At 31.7% G+C, this 24,429-nt stretch overlaps 1 long non-coding RNA gene across 2 annotated transcripts; it reads right to left on the reverse strand.

The window, feature by feature from the left end:
• Positions 1 to 675: 675 nt before the first annotated feature.
• On the reverse strand, positions 676 to 4,038 carry LOC107062635 (uncharacterized). 2 transcript variants are annotated; one of them, XR_001474761.1, is made up of 5 exons: positions 3,906 to 4,038; positions 3,645 to 3,685; positions 1,821 to 2,026; positions 1,354 to 1,494; positions 676 to 975 (listed from the first exon to the last, which is right to left on the reverse strand). It is a non-coding gene; the product is annotated as an uncharacterized lncRNA (long non-coding RNA). The 2 variants fall into 2 exon arrangements; XR_001474760.1 differs by lacking the exon at positions 676 to 975 and having other exon boundaries at positions 1,001 to 1,494.
• Positions 4,039 to 24,429: the final 20,391 nt, after the last annotated feature.

Raw genomic sequence — 24,429 nt, forward strand, 5'->3', positions numbered from 1 at the left:
AATTGAGTAGCTGTGCAATCACAACCTCTTAAGATTGACCTCCTCAAGTGCCAGATATGAATGTTTTCTGAATTTCATACGAGACTACTTACTTACCTAAAGTTCACTTTTGGCTTACCAAAAAAGTTGACTGAAGGAACTGACCTAAGCATAGCGCTCTCTCTCAAATACAAATGTCAAGAGACACTAAAAAATTAATCCATAGAAACGTGATAAATGATCATATCTGACTTTAATAATAGAACAACTGAGGAACTCTTGCAAAAGCAGAACTAATGGGTGTAAAATCAGTCGAGAAAATAATAAAAAAATGGATGGGGGGTGAGCAACGGGGATTACCATATCCAAAGTAATGAAACTCATGAATTCAATTCAAGGCATCTCAAACTCCATTACGAACATGCAAGTAAAAAATTAATCAAAAATCAAAAAATTAACAAAGATTTTGAATCGAAATTTCCACATATTAATGAACATTAGAATCCAACGGTATATTCAAATGGAAAAGATGAAGTGTTTTCCAAGGTGAATGAGAAATGATTTTTCTTTCGTGAGTGAGATTTAATTCTGCGATAGAGTCGCTAGTTTTATTTTAGTTCTTTCCTCACATACATCTATCACTGCTTCAGCAACTGATATTTTCAGCGGACATTAGCTTGTCCGAGCTGCTGCTATTTCATCAGTAATAATATTCAATTTTAGCAGTGATTCTTCGTCACAACACACGAACATTTTCTTCAATATGATCCAAAATGGTTAAATGTTCCCTTTTATTTACAAAATAACAAAAAATATTGTTTGAAAAATTAGTTCAACATTCAGATGCTCGCAATTATTAAAATTAGAAAATTAGAACATGATACAGTTTTTACATATATCATATCAAGAGAAGTATTCCACTATTTATAGCAAATAGTTCAAGTAGAGATGCCGCACATTCTCATCTTTCCTCCAAATTGAGAAGGGACATGACACCTACAATGAAAGACACTGTGAAAGTGTTTTACGCCAGATACAAATATATATCCTATGTCTTCTCAAAATTATCAAGAACAACATCTTATAAGGTCCCAACCAATCAGTTGTGCTTTTCCTAGAAATATAATAAGAATATTTCGTTTTCTCCTAAGCAATGAAAAATACGACGGCACATGGTCCAGTTGAGTCTCTTCTTTAAAAATATATGAACTCTCTCTTTTGAATGAGTATACATCAAATACACAAAAAGTAGAGAAAATTATTATTTACAATCAAAAGATGTATACAGAGTCCTAAAGTATAAGCAAACTAAATACTTGAAACATATGATATAACCTTATACAAAAAATGAATATAAAAATACATATTGCGTACCTCCCACTAATTAATATTTTCTCAGTCTTTTCCTTTACTGCACTTGAACTCCAGTCATAGTCCATCTAACTTCCCCAACAATGTAAGTCGAATTCATGGATGAGTGTTTTTTGCCCGCAAACATTTCAGCCATGAGGCGGTCTGCACTCCAAAAATCAATACATATTTCATAATTTGTAGCACTTAGTAGAAGTTCTAAAGCTCTTTACCAAAATGTGACAACTTGACTTGAAATAGGATGCTCTTTTTCAGAATTAAAAGAATTTGTGAACCTAGAACCAACGATTTTTAGCATCCTATATTTATCAATCAACAAAGCAGATACCATAAAATCTTTGTGCAAAATACCCCTCTCGTGACAATGTTGCAGCAGTGCAAGCAACTACTGCATGCAACACTTAATATGAAACTGGAAAAATACTTTAAAAATCAGGAAGTGCAATGACCAACAACAAACGAAAATTAACCTTGAATGATACGTCTCTTTTTCATTGCAGGGTTGTTGTGCATCAAATCCTCAACACCGAATGCGACATTCTCATTATACCCCTCTTCAATAGACATAACATACTCAAATCATAACTGCTCATATCTTCAAGTACATCATAGGCATATCCTAATTCAACAACCACAGTGTTGTGCTGGAGTTGTGCATAAGGGGATCCTGAAGTATCTTGGAAAAATATGGAAATATCAGTCAACTAATCTAACATTTTGAAAGAAGAAAGAAGAATCTAGAAAATATAGTAGCATAATGACCAAGATACTGAAACAAAATGTTAAAACTATTCTTCTGCCAAATACTTGCTCGAGTAATCAACTTAAATTTTCAATTACATAGGAGAACATGTATTCAAATCTTTGAACAATATATTAAATTGAAGGATGCTTATAATTAAAAAGGTAACATCAAGGAAACTCTGAAATTAATATAAATTTCCCAAATAAATTCTCGCACTTCACCAAAGGCTGGTGAAACAGTAATAGTGAAATAATTGGTGATATATATTTCGGTCAAGCACACATTCAAAATTTACCATGATCTTTTCTAAATAGCATGCAAATCAAGGAGCAGCCAGAAATAAAAAAAGATTCAGATGATATAATCACAACTCTAATTTTCGTGCACAAGTACAATGCTCGACTCGGATGTGAAGACAAAAAAATTACATGGAGTAAGTTGAAACACCAAAAGTTAAAAGTTTTCTTGCTTGGAAAATTCTGTGACACGATAGAAGCATAGAAGGAGTCCCGACTTGAAACGTAAAGCTCAGGCTAAAATATGAAACTAAATATTATAACAATTACCTCACTTTCTAAGATTTTGAACTTACTAAGATTTTGAACTAATTTTGGGCGGAGAGATTGCAAACGTAGTTATTATATTTCTATGTCGATTAATTTCAAAAGGAAGAAGCAAAAATTATGGGGAGAAGCTTTAACATTTTTCAGTCCTTGTAACTGAAACTATTCTAATCACAATTTGTAAATCATGCATAACATATTCATAACAACTTTAAAAGCAACTCAGCCTATTAAAATATCATCATCATTAGGAGGGAAGATGGTTCAGAACAAATTGAATAATACTGCTACATAGTGCGAGAGAAGTTATTAGCGAAAAGGTAAGAGTTATTGGGCCATCTAAATAAAAAAGAACTTCCTATATGTATACCTGCTTGCATCAGTTACTAAGGTGAAATGTAAAATGTAAGCAGATATCAACATATACTAAAATTATAAAACAACAATCTTTAGAACTTGCCAGTTTTTATGTCAAAAAATCTATTGTTCGTTTAAGACTCAGGCCAAGCTGATCTCGTTTGTAACTATGAATGTAAACATATGATTTCTCATTAGACTATTTGTGATATGCCTCTTCACAAAAAGCCAACTACATATAAATATCATAATTTTTCTATTCATTTTCATTAGCTGCAATACACAATGGCAGTGCACTCAAAGTTCCATTGAATATTTGTTGAACAATAATTATTATTATTATTAGTTCGAATACTTTTTGAAAGTTACTTATCTATGTCCATGATAGGAAAATAAATCAAAATAACTTCAAGCAAGAAAACTCAACAGTGCAATCTCTGCTCCAACATGAGACCTCAACCTTAATACACAACAAAATGGGGATTTATGAGTTTAGAAGCAACTATTTCCCCTGCAATGCTAGGTCTAGCACTCAATGCGGGTTACAGTGACTTACAACATAAATTTGTTGCGTCCAACTTACAGAAATTTCTGAATAAAATTTGAGCAAGAATTATCGAAACACTCACTTGCAGTAATTTGTAATAGCTATTTCACAATCCCATGTTTCCTGACAAATATAAAGTTGAAAAATGTTAAACGATAAAAAAGAGACATGCATGAAAAATGATGTGCAAACTATGGATACAAATCAATGAGAGAAGTACTAAATTAGTAATACAAAATAAGCTATGGAAGTTTATGCACATTACCCTGATTCAATCTTTCTCAATATAAAAGACCCATAAAATTTTCGAAAAAATCAACTAATTAAAATGGAAAAATCTAACCTGTACAAAGATAATGATGAAGAGCTATCGACCAACGTTGAAGAAGAACCGATTTGAAGTGATGAAATACATCAATTCTACATGGAAAACATATAACATAGTGAGAGAAAAGAGAGAAGTCTTGAGAGAAGTAGAAAAGATGAAATTGTGTTTTGGGTGGAAACCAAATGTCTTTCACAATGACAAAGATGTAATACGTGTCAAAAGGAAAAGGAAGATGGTGAAATCAAATTCATACACGTGGTTGAGAAAGAATGTGAAGAAACAAAATGGGCCAAATTTGTAGTACAATTTACTTTACTTTTGGTACAACTGATTGATGTTGTGATAGTCCTTTTCTTGTTCACTTATAAATAAGGGTAATAATAATAAATATGTGTTATTCTCATAATTCCAGTTATAAAAATTTCAATAGACTTTTTCTTTTATAAATAATTCTCTCGACATTCCTATGTTTTTCTTGGTATAGTTATTTTCATATATTGTTACTATTAATAAGAGTCTAGGAAGCAGGTGGTCGTCAACATGCTTGTTTTCTAGATAGACATGGGCAATTTGGTCATTTAAAAATGGCTATAAGTTTTGTACTTTTTTCATTTTAATTTATTTGTCTTACTTTTCTTTTTAAATGTGGTATATATTTTTAAATTATGTAAAAAGTACTATAAATAATAATAATAATTAGCAACTTAAAATATTTAAAAGACAATAAAAAAAAGTTGATTTACTTTTGAAATTCTATTGATGCCACGTAAATTGGGATAGAGGAATGAACAAATATCATTTGAAATAACTTAAAAGTTCTATAAATCAAATGAATTAACAACTTAAAAATTTAAAAGACATAAAAAAATCGGCTGACTCTCGAAATTCTATTAATGTAACCTAATGAGACATATGGAGTAACATATCTTATTTGGAAATGACGTAAAAATTATTAAAAATCACAATAATTGTCAAATTAAAATGTTGAAAAGACATAAAAAAAAATTTGCTTAACTCTCAAAATTTTATCAGTACCATATAAATTGGGATCGAAGGTGTAACATAAATTATATGAAAATTATGTAAAAAGTACTATAAATCACAATAACTACTAACTTAAAATATTTACAAATCATTAAAAAAAATTACTCAAAATTTCATTGTGTCACATAAATAGAGACAAAGTGAGTAATATATACCGCTGACACGGGCTTCAATGTCTAGTATCATCAACAATTATTTTGAAAAGTAAAACATTAAAATATATAATAGTTTGTAGGTGGTATGAACATTTTTCATAGAATATTAAGAATGAATGAGATATCATATTTCAATCCAATTATACATTCTATTATGACGTTGTTTCATTTTTTTTAATAAAACAAGTGTATAGTGCATATTAGTTGATGATCATTTTGAAAAATAAGACATTAAAATATATAGTAGTTTATGAGTGGTATGAACATAATTCATAGAATATTAACAATGAATGAGATATTATATTTTAATCTAATTATACATTTTATTATGATGTTGTTCCATTTTTTTTTAATAATACAAGTGTATAGTGCAAATTAGTCGATGATTATTTTTCACCTTTTGAAATTCAACTTTTTCTCTCGATTTGACGGTTGACTTTGAACTCAATAGGTCCTTTTTATATTTTTAAAATCTAAAAGCTAAAGCATTAAAGTGAAATTTGTTAATTATAATAAAATATTAAGACAATAAAAAAAAAAATAGCATAAGAAATCAGGGAAGAGAAATAATTTTTTTAAGATGTTGTAATCTAACAAAGTTTGTTTTTTTATTTATAGAAGAAAAGAAGTTGATTTAAGACTATTCAGAAAGCAGTTGAAAGACTTTTCAGAAGTAGATTGTCAGTAATTGTCTGTTTGATTATAAGCTTTTTCAGAATTAAGCTACTTGTGGTCTATCTGCTTGCAAGCTCATTTAGAAATTGTGTATGAACATCTACTGTACAATGTATTTACAAAATTTCCCCTTAGATGCTCTTAATAGATAATGTGTCTAATTAAAATTTTATTTTAAAAAAATTGAAGAATGAAAAAAGAGTACACATTTCTTGTAATACGCATTACTAGCGGTGTCACTAAAATATTATCAGAAAAATCTAATGGAATAAAATCTTGATTAAGGAATACATAGTACAATACATATTTTACATCACATAACTCTTGAAGATAATGAAGTACTCAAATCTTCTATATCAACTTATTATTGGTTGAAGTGGTTGTGTCTATATGATCAGATTTGTCAAATTATCATTCGACGAACTGATTGATCATTTGCATTGACATTTTTTTATAATGTTGCATAATTGTTATATAATATTGTTAGGATCATGTCAAGTATAGTTCTTGGTTGCTTCATAAATTGATAATATCTTTGCAAGTAAAATAACATAGTATGATGATAACTCTTCATGAAAATATATAACATGTTTATATCAAACCCTCAAGTCAATCAGATGAATGTTCTATATATTAAAAAAAAATTGACAGTATTTATCTAGCTCTTATTTTCTTCATGTTTGTTAATTAGTAGAGGTTCGTTACCTCATTAAGATTAGTAAGGTAAGGCCTAGCCCCTTTTGCTTGCACTTTTTTTTTTGAGATCCTTTTTCTCTTTATTAATAAAACTAGCCCTAGGCACACATTGCCTAGCGAAATTATTAAAAAATATATGAGGGATTTCATTCGGAATATGAAATTGATCCTATTTCAATACTTCCATGTATGAGTAAAATTATATCATGCTCATATTATAGAAAGATATATACATACATCAATTGCACAAAGATAACTTTGGAATCAATTAAAATAACTTCTTTCAATAGATACTCTACTGCTTTTGGGAACATTTCAAGAGTTTTAATTCAAATCACCAACTCGCATTAATAATATGAAGGCACAAGAGTAAACAATAACATGTTTGTACACTATATCAACAAATATTTTTTAAGATGATTATAATTGATGCATGCACACCAAACCAAGATAAGAAGTCCAAAAAATTTGCATCAAGTTAATATTTTGAAGAATTGAAAGGAATATAGAATGAAGGCTTTGAGCTCGAGAACATGTTAAAGTGAAAGTACAAGGAAGAAAGAAGAAGATGGGATATGAATGCAAATTGTTTATTCATGAAATGCAAACTTCTTGACTAAGAAAATCCTTAATTCTTTAGGGATATTTATGTATTGTTATCTCCTGTATTCAGGTTAGTCAAAAATACAGAAACAGGAAAAGATGAAATAGACAAAATGATTTTAATCTGAGTCCATAGAAAGCACTGTGTTTCCTTAAGAAATTTAATCCCCTCACTGTACCCGAGGTTGCAGATTAATTCCTCCCAAGATAAAACGGATTAACTTGTTAGAGAAGTAGCGGTACCTCAAACTTCAATAACTTCAGTGAACGCAAGAACAACAACAAGAGCACACACAGACTAAGTCGATCGACAATTTTGTTTATGTAAGAAAATGTGTGCAGAGAGGAAAAATTTTCAATATTTGAAAAACAAAAACGACCTCTTATTTATAGCCATTAGCAGCAAGGAACGCGTTTGTTTAGACAAATCTGTTCAGACCCGTTTTTTCCAGAACGAAGGAATAAATCCTTTCAAACAAATTTATCGTTACGCGCAAATTTCAAATAATTCGTTGCGAAATTAATTTCGTTATTTAACTAACATTCTGAATTAATTTATAAGAGAAAAGAAATGAATTAACAAGATTGATTAAATAAATTTTGTCCAAAAAATATTATCAATCAATCACATCATTTGCCAAATCCAAATCCAAATCCAAAGTCAAAGCCAAAGTCGAAGCCGGCCGAGGTCAAGGTCGAGCGACGACGACAACGGCGCGAGGGGGCACCTTCTTCTTAACCCTTTAAGAACTAAAGGAAGTGTTTCCTAATATAAGGCATTCACACCTTGCTAAAACCCAACAATCCCCCACATGAATGGGGAATGGCTATTGTTAAAAAACATATGCATGAAAAACTTGTGTGTCTCGTAAGGGTTAATCGCATCTGGATAAGTAGGTTTCCCTTTAAACTTTCCGTAGTGAACATATATCGGATATACTCGGTCAATCGGTAGATTTGATATCTTTGAACCGTCGAGCTTTGGTGTATACCTAGACAACATAAGTCACACAATCAACCCTTGAACTGTTTTTGGTTCTCATTGTTTTGTTCGTTTCAGCCATGAACACATCTCGGTTAATAAGTGCTTAGAGAACTGGCCTTTTCGGATTCTCCTTGAAGCAGCTTACACTTCACACTTACATAAGTAGTTTCTAAGTGTTATCCCGTAGATACACTATTTGATATACCATGTATCAAACTTAGAAACCATTAAAAAAGTCCTTATGCCTTTATCCTGGTTACTGAACATTGTCTCATCATGAGAATGGACATAAAGTAATTTTTTGACAATGTTGAACCGTCATCTATGACTTTGTTTTTATCTCCTTGAACCTAGATCTTGGGATCTCCATTCTTCTAGGTAGAGTTACCACCACGATGGCTTGTTCTCGGCCATAGTCCCATTCCCGTCGATGATCTCTCAACACCCTCTCTAGTTAGGCATTTTTTAAGTGGATCCGACACATTATCCTTTGACTTTACATAGTCAACTGTGATAATTCCACTAGAGAGTAGTTGTCTAACAGAGTTATATCTTCGTCTTATGTGACGAGACTTCCCATTATACATAACGCTTCCAGCCCTTCCTATTGCAGCTTGACTATCGCAGTGTATACATATAGGGGCCATTGGTTTGGGCCAAAATGGAATATCTTCTAAGAAATTTCGGAGCCATTCAGCTTCTTCACCTGCCTTGTCTAATGCGATGAATTCAGACTCCATTGTAGAGCGAGCTATACATGTTTGTTTGGATGATTTCAAAGATATTGTTCCTCCATCAATAGTGAAAACATATCCACTCGTGGATTTCGTTTCAGTTGACCCAGTAATCCAATTTGCATCACTATATCCTTCAAGAACTGTTGGATATTTGTTGTAATGTAAAGCATAGTTTTGAGTGTCTTCTAAGTACCCCAAAAACTCTCTTCATTGCCAATCGATGATTTTGATTGGAATTACTTGTGTATCGACTCAGCTTACTTATAGCGCATACTATGTCTGGTCGTGTACAATTCATGACATACATCAAACTTTCCAATACTCTGGCATAATCCAATTGAGACTGGCTTTCACCTTTATTCTTAGCAAGATTAAGGTTCATATCAATTGGGGTCTTTGCCTTTTTGAAATTCAAATACTTGAACTTTTCAAGTACCTTTTGAATATAATGAGATTGAGACAATGCTAGACCATTAGGAGTTTTGTGAATCTTAATTCCTAATATCAAATCGGCTACTCCTAGATCTTTCATATCAAACTTACTAGCGAGCATACACTTAGTAGCTTTTACATTGACAATGCCCTTGCTCATTATTAGCATGTCATCCACATATAGGCATACAATGACTTCCTGATCCGCAATGTCTTTAATGTAAACACATTTATCACTCTCATTGATCTTAAATCCATTTGACAACATGGTTTGATCAAACTTTGCATGCCATTGTTTCGGTGCTTGTTTTAGTCCATAAAGTGACTTAACAAGTTTGCATACTTTCTTTTCTTTGCCGGGAACTACGAAGCCCTCAGGCTGTTCCATGTAAATCTCTTCCTCCTGCTCTCCATTTAAGAAGGCCGTTTTCATATCCATTTGATGGATTTCAAGACCGTATACTGCAGCTAGGGCAATTAACATCTGAATTGATGTAATCCTAGTCACTGGCGAGTATGTGTCAAAATAATCAAGACCTTCTTTCTGTCTAAAGCCTTTGACAACAAGTCTTGCTTTATATTTGTCAATAGTTCCATCATCTTTCATCTTCTTTTTGAAGATCCATTTTGAACCCAAGGGTTTGTTCCCTGGAGGAAGATCAACCAACTCCCAAGTATGATTGCTTAAAATTGATTCAATCTCACTATTGACTGCCTTCTTCCAAGAGGTTGAGTCGCTAGACAACATTGCTTCCTTGAATGTTTGAGGCTCACTTTCAAGAAGGAATGTTACAAAATCAAATCCAAATGAAGTAGTTGTCCTTTGACGTTTACTGCGCCTTGGACTCTCTTCATTGGTTTCATTTTCTTTTGGTTCTTCTCGAGGTTGTTTAGACCCCCCACTAGATGACTCAAGTCTAGTTTTATACAGATAGATATGTTCAAAAAATTCAGCATTATTTGATTTCATTACCGTATTACCATGAATATCCGGATGTTCGGACTTATGAACCAAAAATCTACATGCCTTACTATTTGTGGCATATCCAATGAATACACAATCCACAGTCTTAGGCCCTATTTTCACCCTCTTAGGTATAGGAACCTGGACTTTGGCTAGACACCCCCACACTTTGAAATATTTCAAGTTGGGTTTTCTACCTTTCCATTTCTCATATGGAATAACATGTGTCTTCGTGTGAGGCACTCTATTGAGTATTCGATTTGCTGTAAGGATAGCTTTCCCCCACAAGTTTGTGGTAAACCTGAACTTATAAGTAAAACATTCATCATTTCCTTTTAAAGTTCATTTTTTCCTTTTCCGCAATTCCATTAGATTGAGGAGAGTAAGGTGCAGTAGTTTGATGGATGATTTCATTTTCCAAACATATTTCTGCAAATAGAGATTCATATTCTTCACCTCTATCACTTCTAATCATTTTGATCTTTTTATCCAACTGATTTTCAACTTCAGTTTTATATTGCCTAAATGCATCTATTGTTTCATCCTTACCATTTAGCAAATAGACATACCAATATCTAGTGCAATCGTCAATAAAAGTTATGAAATACTTTTTCCCACCACGTGTTGGTGTTGACTTCATGTCACAAATGTCCGTGTGAATCAGTTCTAAGGATATGAATTCCTTTCAACAGACTTATAAGGATGCTTAGCATACTTAGATTCAACGCAAACTTGACATTTTGATTTATTACACTCAAATTTAGGCAAAATTATTTAAGTTAATCAGTTTTCGCAAGGTTTTGTTATTAATGTGTCCCAAAACGTTCATGCCATAAACATTTAGACTCAAGCAAGTAAGAAGAAGCAGAATATTTATTCATATCAACTGCAATTACATTGAGTTTAAAGAGGCCCTCATTGAGGTAACCTTTTCCTACATACATTTCATTCTTACTCACTACAACTTTATCAGAAACAAATACATATTTGAATCTCTTCTTAGTCAGAACTGGTATAGAAACTAAGTTCTTTTGCAATTTTGGAACATATGAGACCCTGTTCAAAGTCACCACCTTGCCTGATGTCATCTTTAAGAGGATTTTGCCAGTTCCTTCCACCTTTGCAACAATGGAGTTTGCCATAAATAACTTCTCGTCTGTAGGTGCTGGAGTATATGATGAAAATAATTCTTTGTTGGCACAAACATGGCATGAGGCACCAGAATCTATCCACCATTCTCTTGGATTTCCAACCAAGTTGCATTCTGAAAGCATTGCACAGAGATCGTCCATCTCTTCTTTGGATTCAGCCAAATTTTCTTGATTCTTCTTCTTGTCCTTCTTGGGACCCTTGCATTCAGTAGCCTTATGACCACGTTTGCCACAATTGAAGCAGCTTCCATTGAATTTCTTCTTAGGAGGATTGCTCTTTCGACCAAGATGTTTTCTTTCTTTTCTTTGATTTTGTGGGATCTTCTTTAACAATATTTACTCCAGATATTGCTGAATTACCACGTGACCTCTTTTCTGCTGCCTTGTTATCTTCTTCGATTCTCAGCCTTACCATGAGATCTTATTTATAACCATTAGCAGCAAGGACGCGTCTATTCAGACAAATCTACTAATGGCTATAAATAACAGATTTGTTTGAACAGACTGTTTCTGATTTAACGATAAAGTTTTTATGTTCTTTTAATCGTTAATCGAATGAATTTTAAAAATTCAAACATAGTAGAAAACCATAAATGTTATAATCTCTAGAAACCTCAAATACAGAAACTATTAAATTTCTTAAGATTGTTATCTCATGTATTCAGGTTAGTCAAAAATACAGAAATAGAAAAAGATGAAATAGACAGAATGATTTTAATCCGAGTCCACAGAAATCATTGTGTTTTCTTAAGAAATTTAATCCCCTCACTGTCCCCGAGGTTGTAGATTAATTCCTCCCAAGATAAAACGGATTAACCTGTTAGAGAAGTAGTGGTACCTCAAACTTCAATAACTTCAGCGAACGCAAGAATAGCAACAAGAGCACACACAGACTCAGTCGATCGACAATTTTGTTTATGTAAGAAAATGTGTGCAGAGAGGAAAAAATTTTAGTGTTTGAAAAACGAAAAGACCTCTTATTTATAGCCATTAGCAGCAGGGAACGCGTCTGTTAAGACCCGTTTTTTCCAGAACGTTGTGTCTTTTGAAAAAAGTAACGACTTTTCGGAAGGAACAAATCCTTTCAAACGAATTTACCGTTACACGCAAATTTCAAATAATTCGTTGCGAAATTAATTCCGTTATTTAACTAACATTCTGAATTAATTTATAAGAGAAAAGAAATGAATTAACAAGATTGATTAAATAAATTTTGTCCAAAAAATATTATCAATCAATCATATCATTTGCCAAATCCAAATCCAAATTCGAAGCCGAAGCTGAGGCTGAGCGAGAGGGCACCTTCTTCTTAACCCTTTAAGAACTAAAGGAAGTGTTTCCTAATATAAGGACAACAATTTCCTTTCTTCTACCAATATGGTAAAAATGACTTTTCATTTGCACTTTGCAGTGACTTTTCATTTTCCCTCCAAAATTGGTTCCCCCACCTTTCATTTTTTCTTCTTATTTCCCATTCACACCTTGCTAAATCCAACATGTAATAGTTAGCTTAGACTATAAATAGTGCGGAATAGCTACTTTAGACTCAATTATTATGAGATGATTTTGATGATATAAATTTGATGAGAGACACTCTTGATAGAGTTGTGGCTGTGACGTTTGTTGCTTGACAATGTTGAAAATATTACTTTTAGTGGTCTTCATTAATCTTTACAGCATATTTTCAGTACTTGTAAAAATACTACATACAAGAGCTCAATTAAATCAGAGTCAACCAAATTTCTTATATAATAATATTTAATATTTTCGATTGTTAATTATTCTGACTAATAGTACCTTTTGTGAAATTATCAAATAATATGCTATTTCATCTGTTCCAATTTATGTTGCACCGATAGAATTTTAAGAATCAATCAATCTTTTATGTGTTCTTAGAAATATTTTAAGTTGTTAATTATTATATTTATAGTACTTTTTACATAATTTTCAAATATATACTAGAATATTTTAAATTGTTAATTATTGTAATTTTTATGTAATGTTTAAATATATAATGTACTGTTAAGAGTTGTGTGCTTGTAGCATCTTATTAGATATCAAAATATTTTAATTTGTTAATAATTGTGATTTATAAGGATATTTTAAAATAACAAGAATACTCATTTTTTTTAGAGTGGCACCCACTTTGCAGATATGTCATCCAAGAGTTGTGTGCCTCCTAGCCTTATATATATATATATATATTGCGTGCTATTCTCATTATTACAATTATAAAAATTTCAATAGACTTTTTTTTGTAAATAATTTTCTTGGCATGGTCGTTGACATACTTGCTTCCTAGACAATCTTGACATTTAAAAAAAAAAGAGGCTAGAAGTTTGTACTTTTTTCATTTTAAGTTGTTTTACATTTCTTTTTCAGTATGTTATATATTTTATAATTATGTAAAAGTACTACAAATAATAATTACTAGCAACTTATATCAAAAGATGTAAAAAATTTGATTGAGTTTTGAAATTCTATTGATGTCATGTAAATTGAGATAGAGGAAGAAATATATATTATTTGAAATGACTAAAAAGCACTATAAATCACTATAATTAACAACTAAAAAATTTGAAAGACATAAAAGAAATCAATTGACTCTTGAAATTGTATTAATGTCACATAAATTGAGACACTAGAGTAACATATTTTATTTGAAAATGATGTAAAAAATATTTTAAATCACAATAATTGATAAATTAAAATATTTAAAAGACATAAATTAGATTAATTGAATCTCAAAATTCTATTGGTGTCATAAAAATTGGGACACAAACAATAACATATATAATCAAAAAATTATATTAAAATTACTATAAATCACAATAAATCATTACTTAAAATATTTATAAATGATTAAAAAAAATGATTGACACTCGAAATTGTATTTGTCATAAATGCTGAGACTGAGTAATAGTATATATTGGCACTGTTTTGGCACGGACTCTGATGTATAGTATCATCAATAATCATTTTGAAAAGTAAGACATTAAAATATATAATAGTTTATAGGTGGTATGAACATAATTCATGGAATATTAAGAATGAATGGATATGATATTTAATCCAATTACACAAATGAGTCAATGACGGTGTTTTATTTTTTAATAAAAGAAGTCTACATTGCATATTAGTTGATGATGGTTGACTTTGAGCTCAAGAGGTCCTTTCGCCTTATTCAAGAAGAGTTACATTTTTAAAATCTAAAAGTTAAGGCATTAAAGTAAAATTTGGTATGAAATTATAATAAACTATTAAGACAATAAAAATATATCGAAAGAAATTAGGGGAGAGAGATAATTTTATTTTTCTATAAGTTGTTGTAAATAGATTGAGTTAGTTTTTTATTTATAGAAGAAAGAAACTGATGCAAGACTTTTCAGGAAGCAACCGGAAGTCTTTTCAAAAAATGATAGCCACCTATCTATTTGATTGCATGCTTATTCAGGCGATTGAGCTACATGTGATATGTCTGCTTGCAAGCATATCTAGAAAATTGTGTATGAACATCTACAATACGATATATTTACAACATTCCCCCTTAGATGTTCATTAATAGATTATTAGGATAGATGTAATATAAAGGAAAAGTTTCCACTTTAAGATTCACTCTCTCGAGCTGAATCCATGACAACTCAATAATCACAGACCATCGATTCAGTAGTTTTGGTTTTAAAACCTCTCTCTCGACCAAAAACACAAAGTTAAAATTGTATTTGCAACTACAACCCCATTAAATTCAAACACAACCACCGAACGAAATCACCTTTAAACAGCAAATGAACTATCAATTAGCAATACCCAGCAGTAAATTCAACCCATATTCACATAAGCACACCCCAAGAATTGGGGTTTAGCTAGACATAGTAAAGAGATAGAAATCGATACTGAAAAGTGTTTCCATCAAATTGGTACGATTGATATGGTCTTTACACACGTCAGATGAAGAATCTTCAATACCCACTTTCAATATCTTCAAATGGGGATTTTCAAAATCTCCAAAGCTAAGGGAAAATGTTTCCAAAACCTAAGTTCTAAAACTGAGTAATTCTAAAATTTCATAAACTGGTTGCATACTAAACTAAAAATTCAAACAAGTATTTATAGTTATCAAAAAGTGTGTTGCGAAGGTCCACTCGGCACAGTTAGTCAGGATCGCCGATCAACTCGACGATCCGCTCTTTGTTCTGGTTCATCACCTTTCTGCATTGGCCTTCAGCAAATTCAAGTTCTGTAACTTTGGGCGATATAACACTGCATCACAGAACTGTTCGCCGACTCGCCGACTGCTCCTTTCTATCGCTGACTTGATTTTCTCCTTTAGGGCTTGGCTACACTGGAACATTAGGCGAGACCAAGGCCATTCGGCGACTTGCCCCAATGGTTTAGGCGATCCTCAGGTCCTTCTTTTCTTCGTTCTTTTAGTTGCCTTGTTCCTTTTTGCTCAATAGTTTCCATGCTTTGTCCCTAAGTTCAAATACCTGAAATTCAAGGATTTATATCAGTTATTGAGACAAAATATGCATTCGAGGACACTAAATCTATAAAAATTAAGCCCTAAATGAGTCCAAATTATGGACTCATCAGTATACAATTTAAAAGTATGGGAAAAGATATGTGGAAAATAATTTCAAATACTTGAAAAATATTTTTGAGAACATATTTAAAATGTGGAGGTTCTTTACTTGTGATAAAGACAAAAGTAGACTTACTATCTAATTTAAATTTGAAAGTACAAGATATGAAATTTAATGACATTCTTGTTTTATGTTTGACCCAAAAAAATTCTTGGAGTATATTTGATATTGTGGTCGTTGAGTCTCTCTTTACTAGTATATGATATGACTAATATAAAATCACAAAATTATATTACTCGTTCAAAAGAATTGTATTCTTTGATGAAAAAGTGTCACTTAAAATATTGTAATTTTTCATGAAAAATATGTCTATTAAAATAAATTTATTTGTATAGACATGAACATTGGGGAAAAGTGATATGTTATGTTTGTGTTGTAAACAAACATTTGGGTCATATTGCCCTTATTGGACCGAAGAGACTATGGTCATGGGTAATTTTATAACAAATTGAATGTTATGGAAAGGTCCTTCTGCAAAGGACATCTGGCAAGGTGCTGACTCTAAAACAATGTCTGTATTTGACAAAGTTATAAAAAGTAAAGAACAAAATATTTGTAAAAAAAAGTTACCTATCGGAAGGTCTTTTCAAACTCATTATTTCTGTTGTTCTTACGTACTTGAATCAAATTGTTTGTGACATGAATGCATATGACATGTCAATTACAAAACCTTACAAAAACTGATCAACTTAGAAGTTTTTCCTAACTTCTAGTGCAATAAATCAAAATGTCAAGTATGTGTTGTATTTAAGTATGTTATGCATACTTATAAATTTGATGAAAGGAATTTTAATCCCTTAGAATTGATTTAAACTGACATTTGTGATATGAAGTCAACACCATCTCGTGGTGGAAAAAAGTGTTTCATAAATATTATTGACAACTGCACTAGTCTACTGTTATGTCTATTTGTTGAATGGTAAGGATGAAGCGATAGAAATATCTAGGCAAAATAAAACTGAAGTTGAAAATCATTGTCATGATTAGAAGTGGTAGATGTGGAGAATATGAATCTTCTTTTGCAGAAATATATTTGGAATGTGGAATCATCCATCAAATTACTATACATACTCACCTCAATATAATGAAATTGTTGACAAAAAAAAAATTAAACTTTGAAGGAAATGTTGAACGTCCTACTTATAAGTTCAGGTTTACCACAAAATCTCTAGGGGGGGGGGGGGGTACTATCATTATAGTAAAAGAGAACAACAAAAAGTTTGTATGTTCAGAAAGAAAGAAACAAAAAGTTTTGTTGTTAGTGGAGCAACAAATAAAAAGCTTTTGTTTGTTAAGAAAGGGAGCAACAAAAAGTTTTGTTTGTTCGGCTTTGTTGTATAGTGATAGAGAATTGCTTGTCGCCCCTTAAAGTATATACAAACAATAACTCTTGAAAGATAGTGATCTAACAATTTCTAATACAGTCTATTTGATATGAGAAATTGGATATGCTACAAATAGTAAAGCATGTTGATTTATGGTTCATAAGTCCGAATCGTCGGATAATCAAGTAACGGGTCTAAACGACCTTGAAATGAACCAAAGGAAAATGTACATAATGTCAAAGGACATTTACTTCCTTTGGTTTGATTATGTAACATTTCTTCCTGAAAAATGAGTCTCATATATTCGAAGAATAAGCTATGTCTTCTATGGACTCATCCCTTTTTGGAAAGAGGTTGTCAATAGTAAGATAGATTCAATTTTGAGCAATCATACTTGAGAGTTTGTTGATCTTCCTCCAGGAAATAAACCTTTGGGTTCAAAGTGAATCTACAAAAGGAAAAGAAAGTTGATGAAACTATTGACAAATACAAAGCAAAACTTGTTGTCATAGGCTTTAGACAGTAAGAAGACATTGATTATTTTGACACACAATATCCACTAACTAGGATTACATCAATTTAGATGTTAATTACGCTAGTTGCGGTATATGGCCTTCAAATTCGTCAAATGGATGTGAAAATAACTTTCTTAAATGGAGAATTGGAGGAAGGAATTTACATGGAACAATCCGAGGGCGTTGTGGTTCCTAGTAAAGAAAAGAAAGTGTGTAAACTTGTTAAGTAAATTTATGGACTAAAAACAAGCGCCCAAATAATGACATGTGAAGTTTGACCAAACTATGTTGACAAATGAGTTCAAGATTAATGAATGTGATAAATGTTTTTACATTAAAGACGCTCCAAATCACAAGGTCATTGTTTCTTTTTATGTTGATGACATGTTGATCATAAAAAGAGACATTTCTGACATAAATGCTACTAAGCATATGCTAGAAAGTAACTTCGATGTGAAAGACATTGAAGTAGATGTGATTGAGAAGGTACTTGACAAGTTCAAGTATTTGGATTTCAATATTGTCAAGACTCCAATAAATGTGAGCTTTGTACTTCAAAAGAATGAAGGAGAAAGTGACTCACAATTAAATAAACTAAGTCGGTTCACGAGTAATCTCAATCAAACTTATTGGATGACAATGAAAAGATTTTTAGAGTATTTAAAACATACTTAAAAAATTATGCTTTGCATTATAACTAATATTCAACAGTATTGGAAGAATATAGTGATGCAAATTGAATCACCAAGTCAGATGAAGTAAAATTCACGAATGAATGTGTATTTACTCTTATTGGAGGAGCAGTCTTTTGGAAATCTTCCAAACAAAAATATATTGTTTGCTCTGCTATGAATTCTGAGTTTATCACTCTAGATAAGGCCGGTGAAGAAGTTGAATGACTTCAAAAATTTCTTGAAAGGATTTTGGCCTAAACCTTTAGCTCAAGTATGCATACACTGTGAGAGCTAATTTGCAATAGGTAGGGCATGAGGCATGATGTATAACAGAAAGTCTCGTCATATATGATGTAGAAATAATATTGTTAGAGAACTACTCTCTAGTGGAATTATCATAATTGACTATGTAAAGTCAAAGGATAATGTGTCGGATCCACTTACAAAAGGCCTAACTAGAGAGGGAGTTGATAGATTATCAAAGGGAATGAGACTATGGCCGAGGATAAGTCATTATGGCGGTAACTCTACCTAGAAGACTAGAGATCCCAAGATCTAGCTTCAAGGAGATCAAACAAAGTCATTGATGACGGTTCAACATTGTCAAAATATTTTTTATGGTCTATTTTCATGATAAGACAATGTTTAGTAACAAGAATAAAGGCATTAGTTTTTAATGGTTTCTAAGTTTGATACATGGTATATCAAATGGTGTATCTACAAGATAACACATTTAGAAATCACCTATGTAAGTGTGAAGTGTAAGCCGGTTCGAGGAGAATTCGGAAAGGCCAGTTCTCTACACACTTATAAACCAAGACATGTTCATGGCTAAAACGAACAAAACAATGAGAACCAAAAATAGTTCAAGAGTTGATTGTGTGACTTATGTTGTCTCGGTATACACCAAAGCTCAACGGTTCAAAGATATCAAATCTACCGATTGATTGAGTATATCCGATATGTATTCACTGTGGAAAGTTCAAAGGGAAACTCACTTATCCAGATGCAATCAATCCTTACTTACGAATCACACAATTTTTCATGCATATGTTTTAACAATAGTCATTCCCTATTCATGTGGGGGATAGTTGGGCTTAAAGGTGTGAATAGGAAATGAAGCGTTGTGACTCTCCTGAAGGGTTGTGACTTTTAAGAAAGGTTGTGTCTTTTCTAAAGGGTTGTGACCGTTTGAAAGGTTGTGCCTTTTCAAAGGGTTGTGACCTTTCTGAAAGGTTGTCTTTTTTTCGAAAGAGTTGTGACCTTTACCCTTTGTTGGCTATAAATAGAGAGATTTTCTCTCATTTTTCTACATTAAATTCTTCCCTTCTTATGCATACATTTCTTACAAAACAAAATCGATTGACCGTGTCTGTGTATGTGATTCGTTGCTGTCATTTGAATTCATTGAAATTATCGAAGTTTGAGGTACCTATACTTCTTTGATGGTTAGTCCATTTTATCTTGGGAGGAATTAATCTACAACCTCAGGTACTTGAGGGGATTAAATTTCTTAAGGACACACAGTGGGTTATGTGGACTCGAATAGTTCTTTTCTCTTTCTTTTCATATTTTATTATTTTCGATTTGCTAATCTGAATACAGGAGACAACAATACTTGTGGGAGATGGATATAGAGATGGAGCCTATACGCTATTTGTTGATAAGGATCGTGCTCTACGAATAGCCTCTGTAGGTAGACATCATAGCGACGTGGATGCAAGGACTGTGAAGTAGAGGAAGCACCATGAGGTCGATGGTACTGAGTATGATATGCTTGGGGATCCACAGTCTCAAATGGAACAACATACAAATGTGTATCAGTATTACCTCGCTCCGACGCAGAAGAAAGAAATTTTGGGATATACTCAACATCTATAGGCCTCATAGACTTCTTTGTTCTAGCCTTATTAGGCTGGCTAACCTCAAGATGATCATGAGATTTATCATCATCACCACCCGATGACATCTATATGCAATTTATATACCTAAGTTCATAATTACTTATTTATAATTACTTATATATATTTAGCTAATTTATACACCTAACTTCATAAATAATACATTTCAAGATCTCCAAATTAAAGTTCAAGCTTAATTAGTTCGTAAAGACTACATTTTATCAAGATTTCTAAAGTTCACAACCTAAGTTTATATTCAAAAGTTCACAACCTAAAGTCTATATATAAATCCTACAATAATTCAAGATTTTTAAAGTTTGAGATTAATTAGTTCATAAAGATTACAATGTATCTACATTACTAAAGTTCACAATCTAATAAGTTCATAATTAATTCTATTATTCAAAATTTCTAAAGTTCACAACCTAAATATTAGTTCATAAATTTTACAATTCAATAAACCCTAAAGTTCATATGTAAATCCTACAATAATTCAATATTTCTAAAGTTTAAGCTTAATTAGTTCATAAAAACTACAATTCATCTACATTACTGAAGTTCACAACCTAATAAGTTCATAATTAATTTTACAATTCAAGATTTCTAAGGTTCACAACCTAATTATTTGTTCATAAATTCTACAATTCAATATTTTTAAAGTTCATAATCTAAAGTTCATATATAAATCCTATAATAATTCAATATTTCTAAAGTTTAAGCTTAATTAGTTCATAAAGACTACAATTCATCAAGATTTCTAAAGTTCACAATCAAAGTTCGTAAATTCTACAATTCAGAATTTCTAAAGTTCAACACCTAAAGCTCATAAATCCTAAAATAATTCAAGATTTCTAAAGTTTAAGCTTAATTAGTTCATTAAGACTACAATTCATCAAAATTTCTAACGTTCAAACCTAAGTTCATAAATTCATGAATAATTCAAAATTTCTAAATTAAGTTCACAACCTAAGTTCAAATATATCCTACAATTCAAGATTTCTAAACTCTAACTAGCTTAATTAGTTCATAAGGACTACAATTCAACAAGATTGCAAGTTCAAAGTTTTAAGTTCAAGTTCTAAATTCAAGTTATAATTAAGTTCTAAGTTGTAATTACAAGTTCTAATTAAGTTCTAAGTTCATGACATTCAAGTTGAATTTTTCAAAGCTAAAGTACAAAAATTCCAAATTTTGAGTATAATTAAAGTTCAAAAATCCTAAAATTCAAGTATCTAAAGTCAAGTTCATGACAACAAGAAATTCTACGTTCTAATTAATTAGTTCTAAAGTTTAGACTTCAACATGTATACAAACCAAAAACCTTCTAAGTTCAACTCCAAAAATTCTAAAATTCATGTTAATTTCAAATATCTAATTTTCAATTAGTTTTAAGTTCTAATTCGTTAAAAATCATACCATCCAATATTTTTTTTAAGTTAAACTTTCAAGTATTTCTTACTTCTAATTACTTCTTAGTCCTAACTTATAACCTCAAAACACTTCAATTCCAACTCAAAAAATACCCAATTCACAATCTAATTAAAAAAATCTCAATTCAAACTAAAGTCCTAAAATCAAATTTATAACTTCATTTACTAATTCACAATCAAATATACAAACTAACTATGTTAATAATAAAGATTCAACAAACTAAATAGAATAAGCTAACAAATAAAAAATTACTCAAATTGAAAAAAAAAAACTAACCATAACCTTAATTTAATTAGAAGAGAGAGGCTACAAGGGTGGCAAGGTTACGGTGCAGTAGGGAGGTCAGCGGCGGAGGGGCGACGGCAACTCCAAGACCACCGAGGGAGGCGCGTCCGGTGGTGGAAGTTTAGAGAGAAAAAGAGAGGAGAAGAAAGAAAGACGAAAAGGGGGACAAATGAAAAAAAAACTCGATCTATTTTTCCAAATATTTTAATAAAAGCAACGGACGACATCGCTTAGTCCATCGCTTTTGTGGTCAAAATGTTGATTTAACATCTTTTTTTTAAATGACGGACCAATCGACGATGTCCATTGCTTTGTTAAAATATTTGACCAACATTTTGACCAAAATTAAGATGGACTAAGTGACGCCGTCCGTCGCTTATGTTAAAATTTTTGAAAAAATAGAATTAATTAATTATATATATAATGGCGCAAAAATCTGCCAGAATAAATGACGAACTTAGAGTCACTATCTATCGTTTTAACAAAAAAAATTAATAAGGAAAACGATAGACAATGTCGCAAATGGCATCGTTTTTTCAGAGCGGCGTCGTCTGTCGTTTTCCTTTCTGTCATTTTCACCAATTTTTTAGTAGTGTATATCATGGAAAAAATGATTATCTGCATCATGTGCAACAACAAACAACAATACTCAGTCATATTCAATCTTTAAGAATATCTCATTGACAACTATGACTTTTTTATTCGTACAAAATATAGGTTCCATAGGTCATAAAAAGTACTTAGCCTAACATATATCTACCATTTCAATGCAAAATATAACTATCATGATCCAAAGTATACTCTAGATGTGACATGACGTATAAGACCCGAGAGGCCCTACACAAGCCACTTGACATACGTATACACAATATAGACAAAAGTAGAAAATCTCACATAAAGAAAGAGTTTAACATAAGAGCGGAAGTTTACTCATAGTCTTCACAAGTCAATCTAATACATCAAAAAAGTGGTCGGAACGTAACTCGTACACCACGTACAACAATCGGAAAACTAAAGACATATGATAACAAAGTGAAAAATGACATGGTACTCGGAACATGATGACTCACCACGTCTTCAACCTCGAATGATCAACGAGCTACGAGCGGGAGAAGAGGAAGCGTCACACCATAAATTATTAAACAATGTAGGCACAAGTATGCATTAGTACATGGAATGTACTTTGTATGAGGGATATGCATAAAAACGTAAAACATGATCATAAGAGAACATAGGGGGAAAACATGATATGCTTGACCAAGCTAAAACATATTAAAACTTTTAAAGAAGAATCATAAATCATGAACATGGTCAATGCATCTTAAAATCATAATGACTGCTTCATAAGTCTTAGTTTAGTTTGTGAGATATATACAGTGGCGGATCCAAGATTTTGTGATTGTGGGTGCTTAATTTTGTTTACCGTAAAGTTATTACTAGTTACATAGTATAAACTTGATGTGATATTATTATAAAATTCATTTTCAATATAGTTCATAAATGAAAACATTATTCATAAGTATATTTTGCTTTTTTAAAAAATAAAATAGAACTACTGAGAACTAAGAAGAAGTAAGAATAAGAAAGAAAACCATCTGCTTTAAGAAGGATTTGATCCCTCTCCCGCTAAAACTGAAGGCCTTCAGCATCTAACTCTTAACCAACACACCACAACAAACTAATATGTTGTGGGTGCTCACTAGTAATTTATATCCATTTCTTAATATTTTTGTATATCTATATACATTTTACGTCCAGGTTAATGGGTGCTCGAGCGCCCACAATCTAATATGTAGGTCCGCCCTAGATATATACTATTAATCTAAATAGACTACGTGAGCTATAACGTGGGATCCAATGTCTTGCTCCCAGACGAAAAAGAGGCGTCCTTGCTTGCCAAGACAAAGACCTTAAACTTCTAGCTTAGGTGGATCCACTAGCTATGTCACTTAAGACAATCCTACGTGGCATGTAGTTAAAGACAAGGATATTACTTCTAGAGGCCCAACTTCTACTAATAGGAGAGACTTCATCTCAATTGTCACGCCTCGAGCCTATACCCTGGATGTGGCCGACACTCGAGAACCATTGCTGGTCCCCAAGCGAACCCTTGGCCTGACTCAATACTCAGCGGAAGATTTATTCAACAATATATGAGAGTTTAATAAAAAATATTAACTCATAAAACCTCAAAAGTAAAGTAGTTTAACTCAAACGTGTGAAATACTCAAATGAAAATAAGTGTTCAACTCAAAGTCTTTAAAACATCAACGATGAAATGAGAAAAAGACTACTCAACTACTACATTCTATGAAGCCTCTAA

The sequence above is a fragment of the Solanum tuberosum genome, unplaced genomic scaffold (assembly GCF_000226075.1).
Source record: "Solanum tuberosum cultivar DM 1-3 516 R44 unplaced genomic scaffold, SolTub_3.0 scf00012, whole genome shotgun sequence".
Taxonomy (NCBI): Eukaryota; Viridiplantae; Streptophyta; class Magnoliopsida; order Solanales; family Solanaceae; genus Solanum; species Solanum tuberosum.